At 41.1% G+C, this 12,986-nt stretch overlaps 1 long non-coding RNA gene across 1 annotated transcript; it reads left to right on the top strand.

The window, feature by feature from the left end:
- The first annotated feature begins 386 nt into the window (after positions 1-386).
- On the top strand, positions 387-5,129 carry LOC310731154. The gene is made up of 3 exons (XR_014535082.1): positions 387-1,574; positions 1,805-3,266; positions 3,449-5,129. It is a non-coding gene; the product is annotated as an uncharacterized lncRNA (long non-coding RNA).
- The last annotated feature ends 7,857 nt before the right edge of the window (positions 5,130-12,986 follow it).

Below are 12,986 nucleotides of genomic sequence, written 5' to 3'. Positions count from 1 at the left end.
TAGTAATAATAATTGCCATAATTTCTTTCGGTGTTTCGGTTTTCAGCCTTGCTTTCCTCCTTTTTCGGGTTTCGGCCAAGAATGTTCATTTCGGTGCATCCCTAAAAATTACCCTAGACATAGTTTGAGCCAGTGAATCAGTGAGAGGGCTACAGTTATATAAAAATAAATTAATTAAAAAATGTTAATGCACACTTTTTTAAATCGATGCATCATATCGTTAACTTTTATGCCGTTGCACCAGTGCGAATGAGCATATCTTGCCATCTCTAATATATGCCTTTGCCTATATGTATGCAGTGTTTGGTCGATGTCAAATTATATTGTATAATCTTCACAAGGAAGAAAACCCGAGTGGGTCCGTTTGCTGAAGGGCACATTTGTATTAAGCTAATGATCAAATGTAAATGGTGAATTTTTTTTTTTTTCGCCCTGTCTGAAGAAAGAGGCCTCCACGCTTAGCACGCGCTCGTGTTGATGGAGTGCAGAATCTCATTACGTATCTAATACAATAACTGCCGTGTCGTTCTGGAGGAGTAACAGCAAAATCAGATTAGACTTATTACTTTATTATGCACCACATGGCACGACTCAGAGTGGACAATTGCATTAAACAACAGATGAGATCACAGACAGGGAAGGCTCTAACACACACACACACACACACACACACACACACACACACACACACACACACACACACACACACATCCCACTCCCCAAAACCGTTCAATTGATTCCATATGAAACTAGCAGGGAAAGATTTGGGATTGGGATCACCTTTTTTGGGGTGGTGCTGTTTAGAGGACTATGGTCAAGACAAAAGACAAAAGGGAGACTTTGTCATTGTCTGAGTGAATGGAGGGAGGAGGGATTGATTACACTGACCCTGTTGTGCAGTTTGTTTTGGGTTGTGCTACTTGGCCAGCCACCCTGTTTCTCATTACTGCACCTCTCACTGAGTAACTCAAGTGCTGAACTCATCAACCTGTATCTCATTTAGGACCACTTTGTGCAATCTAAAAGTTTGGGAACTTCTGGTGCTCTGTAGGTATCAACTGACTAGTTGGGTGTAATATAGGAAAGGAGAATACATTTAGGGGATTTGGGTTGCGGGGGTCATCCATGATTCGTTTACAGCGTCAGTATGATCAGAACTTTAGTAGTTTTCTCCAGTTTTCAACTTTTTTTTTTTTAAGCCATGACCACACTAATAGAATTTAATTTGAAAACGCATATTTTTCTCCCCGGTTTTTGGCCTTTCATCCACACCGAGATGCCGTTTTTTGAAAACCATCTCCAAAGTGGATAAATGTGAAAATGCTGTGAAAACAGAGGCTTTACGATGACGCATTAATAGTGATGTGATGGTGCTCGTCCTCGACATGAAAGTAAATTAAAAGCCAGGTGGAAATGACACTGGTCAAAGCATCTTTTTTTTTTGTTTTATTCATGCACAGTACAGGGATGGAAGTAGTGTGGATGGGCAACGTTTGGGAAAATTTTGAAAACTATAGTGTGGATGCGGAGCATATTTAAACAAAAATGTTGTTTCCAAATTTATCCGGATTAGTGTAAATGTAGCCAGTTCCCTGGTGGTCTAGTCAGGGAACTGGGAACGGGGAACCAACCCCAACCATTAGGGTTGCACAAGCCTTAGTGCCGGTCCCAAGCCTGGATAAATGGGGAGGGTTGCGTTAGGAAGGGCATTCAGCGTAAATACGTGCCAAATCAAGCATGCGGATGGTCCGCTGTGGCGACCCCTAATGGGAGAAGCCAAAAGAAAGTTTTAGTATAGACGTAGCCAGAGGCATTACAAAAAATCCCAAGGCTCACCACTAACCATAAATGTTACAAAATGACAGAATCACAGAAGGTGCATGACATGCTTCGAAACGAAGATTTCTAGGACATATTGCAGAAGTAGCAGGAACACGAGGGGTGCTGTGTTGGTGTGCAAGGGGACTGTTTTGAAGGTGATAGAGTGTAAATGTAAATAAAAACAATATTTATTCTATAACTGGTGATAGGGTTTAAATACTGTACAGCAGATTCTACTTCTTTAGTGTAATCACACTCATGTGGGACATACAATTCACACTCATCCGCACACAAGAGAATTGTACAGATTTGTTTCATGGCTGTCAGCACTCCATCAGCATCAGGGACTTGTGATGATATCATGTGTGACATCTCACCTTGGCCGCAGTCACCTCAGTGTCCTTTTCCAGCCTGGCATCAACACTGTTCTCTACCAGTACAGCAGGCACGACCTTGACTCCCCCATCTCACTCGCTTACTCAGAGCGCTCCTCAGAGGGACAGGCTCCCCCCAGCCATGGGCTGCCAACCTCACACACTTGCGATGGCCTGGCAGTTTAAGGATGCTGTCTGTCATTGGACTCCTGGTGGCTAAGATTACCCAAACACTGGACAAGGGTGTGTTTGAGTTTATTTCTTTTTTCATTATTTGAGTAGCTTGGTTATTTCTATAAATGAAACGGTCATTTCGGTAAGGCAAAACTGCGATTTAATATCTGTTCCTTCTACACTGTGTTCTGTCACAGGAAAAAGTCAGCTCCAATTTATCTCTCTGAAATTTTATCACCATGCACCCGACTCTTACTATTCATTCTTTAGCCTTTCAAAATTCAGCCCTATAAGCTACTAAAATTCATGAGACTTTATGGTCAAGTCTGTCCCCCGTGTGCACGTTCCACTCTAGCAAAGGTCAAAGACCTGTCACTTTTCAGTCCAACGTTTCACAGCCATTCTGCGTAATTGGCCAGAACTTACAAAACAGGGAAGTCTTGCCGCAGAAAGATGGGAGCTTGTGCTCGAGCATCACGCACCCTTTCGCACACTTCCTCCTCCACATATTGGATTATGTTTATGCTGACTTTCTATTTCCTGCACTATATACATTTATTGGCCTGAACAGAAGTCAAGGTGTCATGATCGTGGTCTGCAAAGCTCAATGGGATGTTTAATAAAGGGTGCGTTCTGTTTTTGGGTTTACATTTACCTTTACATTTATGACATTTTGGCAGACGCCTTTACCCACAGCGACTTAGAATTATCACATTCATACAGCTGAGCGGTTGAGGGTTAAGGGTCCAGCAGTGGCAGCTTAGTGGTGGTGGTGGGATTGAACATGTACAGTTTTCCTGTCCCATGTCTTTCTTCGGATCTGCCTGATTCATCCCGATGCCCTAAATCTAGATGGAGATCTCTCTAATTTGAGACCACTTTGTACAACTGGGGATGGTTCCACATCAAACAGCCTAAAGATCCATGAAATTACTGAGCAACACAAAAGCTTTGAAGATGGATTTGTACTGGAATTAATATCACCAGTCTGCTACAATGGCTTGGGACCATATTGCATTTAATCATGGCACAACTTAACTATGATGAACTATAATGAATGGACATTCGGTGGCACCCAGATTATGGGTTCCCTTTTAAGTCTGGTTCCTCTCAAGGTTTCTTCCTTGCAACATCTCCGGGAGATTTTCCTTGCCTCAGTCGTTCACCCTGGCTCGTTCATTAGGGGCAAACTTAGAAATATAAGTACCAAACTTATACATTCTTTTATAAGTGCTTTATCTCTATAAATCTGCTAGATTCTTGTGAGGCACGCCCCTCTAGTGGAAAATAAAGATATGAGAGATGAGGCACAATGATCTACAGGGCTTCTAATATTTTTTGTGTCCATTTTCATTTACGATTTTTTTCTAATAAAAATAAAGTTTATACACTCAAAAAAACAACTAGATCATCAATGCAAGGAAAATAAACCAACATCAGTTAGGGTACCCAACACAACTACGCTTTTATTTTCTCTACTTTTGAACTTAATGGTGTTTGATGTTATTGATTTGGAACTAAAAATGTCAATACATTGGACATTTTTAAACATAAACTAAAATTTTTTGGGGTTAATGAGGGACATTAAAAATCCACCCCCTCTAAAGTGGGGAAAAAATAATTTAAGTGAAGAAACAATTGTTCTCTGTTTCAGCAAACAACCTGAGAGATAAAACAAACACCTGTCTTTGAGTTCCTCCTCCTTAAGAAATCTGGCTCTCCACATACAGGTGGTCCCCTAATTATGATGGAGATACGTTACGACGACTCCATCGTAAGTCAAAAATATTGTGAGTTAAAGATGGTACTATGACTGTGACAGCCTTTCCTGCTTTATGCTGATTTATAATTTTCATTATCTGCTCTAAACTGATGGCTTTCCTCTTCTTTTTTCCCTACAAGAAGGAGACATACTTGGGCACTTGGAAGACATGCTTTTATCACTAAAATTGCTGTTTGTATCCGTTTAAAACAGAAAAACATACGCACTGAGACACCTTTAATCCGTCGGCCGCTAGCGAGAGCAGGGAAATTTTACAGGCCGAGAGATACGCTCATCCCAGCTACACGTCCAATGTATCGTACATCATATGCTGCTGTCTGTGCTTGTTGTGTGAAGTTTTACAATTTATTACAATTTTGGCGTATCGTTAACGTCATCGTAAGATCGAAAAAATCTAACCATCGTAACTCGGGGACCATCTGTTTACCCAATTCCATATACCTAATATACAAAAACTAATTCATGCATTTAAACAATTAATTGAATTGAATTGAATTGAAATTGTGACCTTCTGATCCAAAGTCCATTGAAAATTGAATTAGAGTTAGATCTTTTGGAAACAGAAACCACGATTCACCTGTTCAAATATGAACATGAACATAAAGTATTATGTTAAGTATATTAACATACATTCCTGGCCATTCATTAACATGACTGCATAGAGTGAGAGGGTACGGTATGTGCAAGGGAGGAGGGCTGGCGATGTTTGGAAAACAAAGTTGGAAAGCTCTTTGGTCAAGGCGGAGAGAGGAAGAGTAATTCAAACGGTTGCGCTAATGACCGGAGGAGGAACAGCACAGCAGTTGTTTCCCTGATACGATGGCAGGTCATTGCGACAGATGTTCCCAACATATGTGGAGAATTAATTACCCACTAGTAAACAAAATCTGTGATGCAGAGAGTCGTTTTGTCCAAATTTCTTTCGTTTCGCTGTTATTAGGGGCATAATTTTTCTTGATCAGCCTGCCCCGCTCGAACGCAAGAGCCCAGTAATGGAATGGCCACATGAGGCCAGAAGGGTGTTTAATTGGCAGAGCTGATTGTCAGCCTGCACAATGTGAAATCCATTGGTTTTATAATTGGTTGATTGAAGCACAGAGGTCCCCGAGAACATTTTCCTGACTTTTCCTCCTGAAACGCTGGGATGCCAGGAATGTTTTCACAGCGAAGAGAAACCTTGGCAGACAAAGAACACACAGTGCCACTCGGTCTAGCGTGAGTTTGGCCAAATGATCAGACATCATAACGGAGCGGCGGACTACAGTAGAAACTAGTTAGTCGCACAGATGTCGTAAGGTCTCTTCGCGAAACATCACAGAGAACCGAGGACAATTAAGGCTTTCTTTGATTCAGCATATTTCTTAATGTCATTACGTTTGCGTGCGTAATGTGATCAAGTGAGCACTGACTCGATAGAAAGGACAACAGCGTCCATTAACCGAGCGAGCTGAATCTCAAGAAGCTAAAATGAAAATCAATTCATAAATAAGGAATGACATTGTCCCGACAAACAATGCAGAAAATTGCAGCTGGTATTTAGAAGTCTCTCGACATCGACAAATATCGATTTCTCCATCACCTTATTCACACCCTCAATTTAATATTAGATTAAGCTAAAGAAATGCTTCTCAAGGTGAATTACGCATTCCTGCACAAATCCTAATCAGATTAAGTCAACCGATCGATCGGTATCACTTACTCACCATCGGACTGGAGTGTAGCAGCATGTAAGACACACACATCAGGAAACTTTAATTAATATTTTTCAAATAGACAGACAGAAATGCATGGCGTGTCTACGATTATCCGATGACTCATTGTGCGATTTACAATTAATAAGGCAGTGTTGATGTTAAAAAAACAACACACATTCTTTTCAGTCTTAGGAGCAAAGGCTTGGAAATCAATACCAAATCACATAAAAAAATAAAAAAAACACACAATGAGCTGCCCGAATATATCAAATCATTGCCAATACTTGGTGTGATGAGGTCGGTACATGTTACTACTTTAATCAAGACTGGCGGGCTGATTAAGCTGATGGCCAACTCCACAACGTGTAGGGACTCAAACCTGACATATTCAGCATAGCAATTCAACACCACAGCCTCAGCCCTGCTCTTCCTGAGAGAGGAGCTCTAGTGAAGTGTAACTAAACTCTGGGAAATGAAGTTGTTAGCTAAAATGAGCTAAGCTTTGTGGCTGTGACTAAAGCTGCATGTGATTGCTTCAGGGGCTGGAAAAAACACTTATTACTTCATTACATCCATAACGTATCGATTTCCTGCCATGATAACATGTCAGCTGGAGTTAGGCATCGCTTTGAGGAAAATATGGCTGTCTGACATGATTGTCCAGTCTTTATTAATGTCAAGCTATCACACCATGCACAGGAGGGGCTCCAATAGTGCTATCCTGGTACTGGTATTATAATAATACAAATAATAATAATTATTGAGATTGTAGCTCAGTGGTTATTGGGTTAGCAATTAGATATTTCTCTGTGGGTCAATAAAAGTATAAAAAAAAAAAATATATTATTATTATTATTATTATTATAAAAATAGATGGTGCCAAAGACATAATTTATCAAATACATTTTTGTAAGTATTTAATACATCTAATGCCCTTTTTCTTTTCTTTTTTTTTATTTTATTTATATATATTTATATATATATATATATATATATATATATATATATATATATATATATATATATATATATATATTGCAGAATTCAAGTGGACTGGCATTTCAGTGCTTTCTTCAAATGACATACTATATAGCCAAAACTATGTAGACATCTGATAATGTGATCCTTCCTTAAACTGTTGCAAAAAAAATTGAACAATTGTTTGTGGAGAGCACAATTATAATTATATTTAACAATTATAATTCTCAGATACTCAGAGAGTCTTTACCATGAGGTGCCATGTCAAACATCCAGTGGTCAGTATGAGAGAATTGTACTAGAAGCACCAAATCTTAACTGCTTTAATACAAGCTACACAAATTTGTTTGGTCCTTTTAAGCAGACAAAAAAGATATATATATATATATATATAACATTTATAACATTAATACATTTTATCTACGTCTCAGCCTACGTCTGTGGTGCTTGATAGCCACGAAATTATACGCCAGTGCTAGGTCGAAAAAGCTGCACAATGACTTTAAAATAGGTTGATGGGCTGAAAATGGTGCGTAATGAGATGAAAAAATATTGTGAAGCGAAGTATTTGTACTTTATGACTTCCCATCTCTGCATACAGGTATGTACACAGGTAAGCCTTAATTGCCTCTAGGTGTGAATGGGATTTTGTGATCCCAACTGGGGTGAATTCTCTGACAGTGCACCCAGTCTTCACCATGATTCTGACCAGGATAAAGCATCTGCTAAAAAAGAATGGCTGAAAAGTATTACATGGAGAATCTATTCAAATGTGGACTGTAATTATCCAAGCCATCTCACCCATTCTAGAATGATAAGCCTGGTAGTAAAAACCCTATCATAGGCATTCTAATAAATTTCAGCTTGTGTTTTCCCACTGCTTTTCTCTCCCTTGGTTACCAACTTTCTATACAATCAATCACCTCTACACCAGCAGCCCCTTGTTTCCTGGCTCTTGGATTTCGGATCACGGGATGTAAATCCCTGACAAGGGTATCTATATATAATATTAATGGGCATTGCATAGGGTTTCCTATAAACACTGCACCTGCTGCCAATAAGAGCATGATCAGGGGCAGCTTACCCATCCTCTCTGCCCCTCTTTTGCGTTCTCAGCCTCAGGATGGATGGGGCATCATTAGGCAAAGGAGCCTGGCCATTCTCTGCAGAAATGGCTAAGCCGGAGGTACCCATCAATCTACCCACAGATACCATCAGTGCAGTGAGGTACACAGGGTTGCATGTTGGTGCTCAGGGAATCACTGCGCTCAACACGACCCGATCTCATCTACAAGCATCCGGACTTCTACACCCCCAGACTTCTAACTTATTTACAGAGGGAAGCATTCACCAATGCGTTAATGTGCAAGGACGAACCAAGAACATTTGTTTGCCGCAATATGTTTTTTTTTTTTCGCATGTACCTCCAAAACGAATTCCAATATCACATATTTATTGTCAGTGTTTCTCAGTTGCTTTGGAACATTTTTCAAATCATTCTTAATATTTGCAAACCAGTATGTGCATTTTTTTTTTTTTTTTTAAAGCAGTACAACCCCAGTTGTTTAATTCATATATTTTTTACTTAAATATTCTTGAAGACCCCACTAAGTCTGTTTTACTTGTCATGGGGGTCCCTAATGCCTTACGGGGGGTCCTGGATCCTCCCAGCCCCCCCTTAATTCAAGCACTGATCCTGATCCTTCAGTTTCCTGATGTTTGAATTACAATGATTGAAAATGCACAAGGCTAAAATTCTTCTGTATGGCAACTATGAATTTCAACAGCAAAAATTTACACATTACTGCATGTGGACTATTGATTGCAATCCCAGACATGATTCACACTTTTACTGTACTGTAATGGGGTCTGTTCATTTCCTGGTTGTTCATAAATTTTTGAAATTGTAATACTTTGTTATGCTGTCAGTATTTGCTCGCCAATTGAAGGCACCTGAAACCTAACCCTAACCCTACCGCTAACCCATTGTCTGGTGTCTCGTTCAGTGTGTATTCCCTGCTTACACCTAGTGTTACCTGGAAAAGCTCATGATTGTCCTCTACCATAATTCCAGGATACACAAAATACTCCAAAAATACTAGCACATCAGTAAGGTTTCTAAATCAGATGATGTGAGATTCCTGTAAACTATATCATAGAGGAAGGGCTTGCTAGCTTTTAAGAGCACAAAGCTAAGATGTGTAAGGATTTCATTGAATAGTTTGTTATGCTAATACTAATAGAGGAAAGACAGCGGGATATGCGAATCAAAGACGAGGATGTTGAACTTGATCTGAATGAGAAAACAGAGAGATGTCACGGAACGAGAGGTAGGTTATCGGTAATCAATCGGTGATCGGAAAACCGTCTTTCCGGCAGTTTGGAGAAACAATTCGAAAAGAATGGTGTGGGAAGAGAAAAAAAAAAATCACACAAAAAAGAATGTGACACTGTCGATACAGCGAGACAGCTGCAGGACAGATGTGAGATGGGCTTTGTGCGATTATCTCGCTGGATGTGACACTGTGCATTGTGAGCAGGTGAATGCACTTTGAAAAGAGGAACGCGCTCAATGTCAATAACGCAACGACCGAGCAAAGGCATATTTAAACCTTTTTTTTTTTAACTAAATTAATACAATAAACTTATGTTTTGTGATCAGAAGCATGGGTAAGGGGACACATATAGTGAGTGTAATATTACACTGTCAATACAACATGACAATGAAAATAAGACCTGACAATACTATTGCATTGTAGAGGTGTGGATTTTCATCACTACAATGTTGTTTTACTTTCATATCTTGTCTTGTGATACTCTGTTTTTCTCTCCTTCTCTCCCTCTCTCTCTCTTTTTCTTTCTTCCTCTTATTGTATCTCCTGTAGGATTTTTTCCAAGATGATTTTTTTAAGTGTCGGGAGGTAGTGGACATGTTAGTCTACCACTGTCCAATTTGTCGAGGGTGTTTGGATTTGATTAAGGTTGGGGTCCCTCCTGCTGTCCACCCTGCCCATCAATCACATTGATAAGTCCCAGAATGGCGACACATTGCCTGGGAAGAGGACGGGGAGGGATATCAATTTCGCTGTCATGCTGCCTTCGCCCGCAACTCGAAAACATCCTGTGCTGTTTTGGCAGAGGTGCAGGACCGCCAAGGGTGAGGTGAAGGGGAGAGAGGATGGAGAACTCAAGCAGGGGGATGGTGCAGAGGGTTCAGCAAGTGGGAGACGGTAGTTCTTGGAGGTTAGAATGGTTCATCAGGGATACATTATTATATAAAATTTTCACTCATCATGACATCAATATGATATTATGATTTTATTACCAAATAATAGTTACTTTTGGTAGCACTAAGGATACTGTAAAGGTGTGGTACTGTGTTTCTTAATTCTAAAGGGTTCCAGACAGAACCACTTTACAAACCTAAGAAACTAAAATAATATACAGAGGTATATATAGTTTAGTACTTTCTAATAATATGCCCCAATCTAAATTCACTAAACAACTTCTATACAACTTCACGTGTAATTAAATGTAAGATTTACTTATTTTTAGTAATTTTTTGGTGAAATTGTGTGAAATTCACCTCATTACTTCTTAAGCTGTGAATCGAAATACACTGTGTATTTTTATTTTTTTTTATTTATTTTTTTTAAAAGACACATGTATGATCCTTTTGTTTTCTTCTTCTTCTTCTTCTTCTTTCGGCTGCTTATGTTAGGGGTCGCCACAGCGAATCATCCGTCTCCATACCACCCTGTCCTCTACATCTGCCTCTTTCACACCAACTACCTGCATGTCTTCCCTCACCACATCCATGTACCTCCTCCTTGGCCTTCCTCTTTACCTCCTACCTGGTGGCTCCATCCTCAGCATTCTTCTACCAATATAATTCATGTCCCTCCTCTGCACATGTCCAACCATCTCAATCTCGCCTCCCTCACCTTGTCACCAAAACATCCTACATGCGCTGTCCCTCTAATAAACTCATTTCTAATCTTGTCCATCCTCGGCACTCCCAACGAAAACCTCAACATCTTCAGCTCTGCCACCTCCAGCTCCGCCTCCTTTCTTTTACTCAATGCCACTGTCTAATCCATACAACATCGCAGGTCTCACCACAGTCCTATAAACTTTCCCTTTCATTCTTGCAGATACCCTACTATCACAAATCACTCCTGTCACTCTTCTCCACCCACTTCACCCTGCCTGCACTCTTTTCTTTACTTCTGTAACACGCTCTCCATTACTTTGCACTGTTGACCCCAGGTACCTGAACTCCTCCACCTTTTCCACCTCTTCTCCCTGCAACCGCATCACTCCACTGCCCTCCCTCTCATTCACACACATGTACTCGGTCTTACTCCTGCTGACTCTCATTCCCCTTCTCTCCAGCACGTACCTCCACCTCTCCAGGCTCTTCTCAACCTGCTCCCTACTCTCACCACAAATCACAATATCATCCGCAAACATCATAGTCCAGGGAGACTCCTGTCTGACCTCGTCCGTCAACCTGTCCATCACCACTGCAAACAGGAAAGGGCTCAGGGCCGATCCTTGATGCAGTCCAACCTTCACCCTGAACCAGTCTGTCGTACCTACTGCACACTTCACTGCCGTCACACTGTCCTCATACATGTCCTGCACCACCCTCACATACTTCTCTGACACACCTGACTTTCTCATACAATACCACAACTCCTCTCTTGGCACTCTGTCGTACGCTTTCTCTAAATCCACAAATACACAATGCAATTCCTTCTGTCCTTCTCTATACTTCTCCATCAACATCCTCAAAGCAAATAAGGCATCTGTGGTGCTCTTCCTCGGCATGAAACCATACTGTTGCTCACAGATGGTCACCTCTTCTCTCAGCCTGGCTTCCACTACTCTTTCCCATAACTTCATGGTGTGACTAATCAACTTAATTTCCCTGTAGTTACTGCAAGACTGCACATCTCCTTTATGCTTAAAGATCGGTACCAGCACACTTCTCTATTCCTCAGGCATCTTCTCACCTTCCAAAATCCTGTTCAACAATCTGGTCAAAAACTCCACTGCCATCTCTCCTAAACATCTCCACGCTTCTACCGGTATGTCATCTGGTCCAACTGACTTTCCACTCTTCATCCTCTTAATCGCTGCTCTCATTCCTCCTTACTAATCCTATCTACATCCTGCTTCACCAACTCTACATCGTCCAACCTTCTCTCTCTCTCTCTCTCTGATTTTTCTCATTCATCAGCTGCTAAAAATACTCCCTTCACCTACATAAAACACTCTCCTCACTAGTCAACACATTTCCCTCTTCATCCTTTACTGCTCTAACTTGCATTACATCCGTCCCAGCTCGGTACCTCTGCCGGGCCAATCGGTATAAATCCTTTTCTCCTTCCTTAGTGTCCAACCTCTCATACAGCTCCTCATATGCCTTTTCCTTGGCTTTCGCCACATCCCTTTTTACCTGCTGCCGCATCTTCTTGTACTCATGCCTACTTTTCTCATCACTCTGTCTATCCCACTTCTGGTTTGCCAACCTCTTTCTCCTTATGCTCTCCTGCACTTCCTCATTCCACCACCACGTCTCCTTGTCTTGCTTTCTATTTCCAGATGTCACACCAAGTTCTTTTCTAGCTGCCTCCCTCATCACTCCTGCAGTAGTTGCCCAATCATCCAACACCTCTTCAACATCACTGAGCCCCTGTCTGACCTCTTCCCTGAACCTCACACTACACTCTTCCTCCTTCAGTTTCCACCATCTTATTCTTCTTAGTCTTCACTCTCCTCCTCTTCTTCTTCACCTCCAAAACCATCCTACAGACCACCATCCAATGCTGTCTAGCTACACTGTCCCCTGCCAACACCTTACAGTCTCCAATCTCCTTCAGGTTGCATCTCCTACACAGAACATAATCCACCTGTGTGCACCTTCCTCCACTCTTATACGTCACCCTATGATCCTCCTTCTTCTTAAAATAAGTGTTCACCACTGCCATTTCCATCCTTTTAGCAAAATCTACCACCATCTGCCCTTCCACATTCCTCTCCTTAAAACCATACCTACCCATCACCTCCTCATCACCTTTGTTCCCTTCACCTACATGCCCATTAAAGTCTGCCCCAATCACCAATCGTTCTTTCCTAGGTACACCATCCACCACT

The sequence above is a fragment of the Silurus aristotelis genome, assembly GCF_946808225.1.
Source record: "Silurus aristotelis genome assembly, chromosome: 9".
Taxonomy (NCBI): domain Eukaryota; kingdom Metazoa; phylum Chordata; class Actinopteri; order Siluriformes; family Siluridae; genus Silurus; species Silurus aristotelis.
This window is presented reverse-complemented; position numbering and strand designations above follow the sequence as displayed.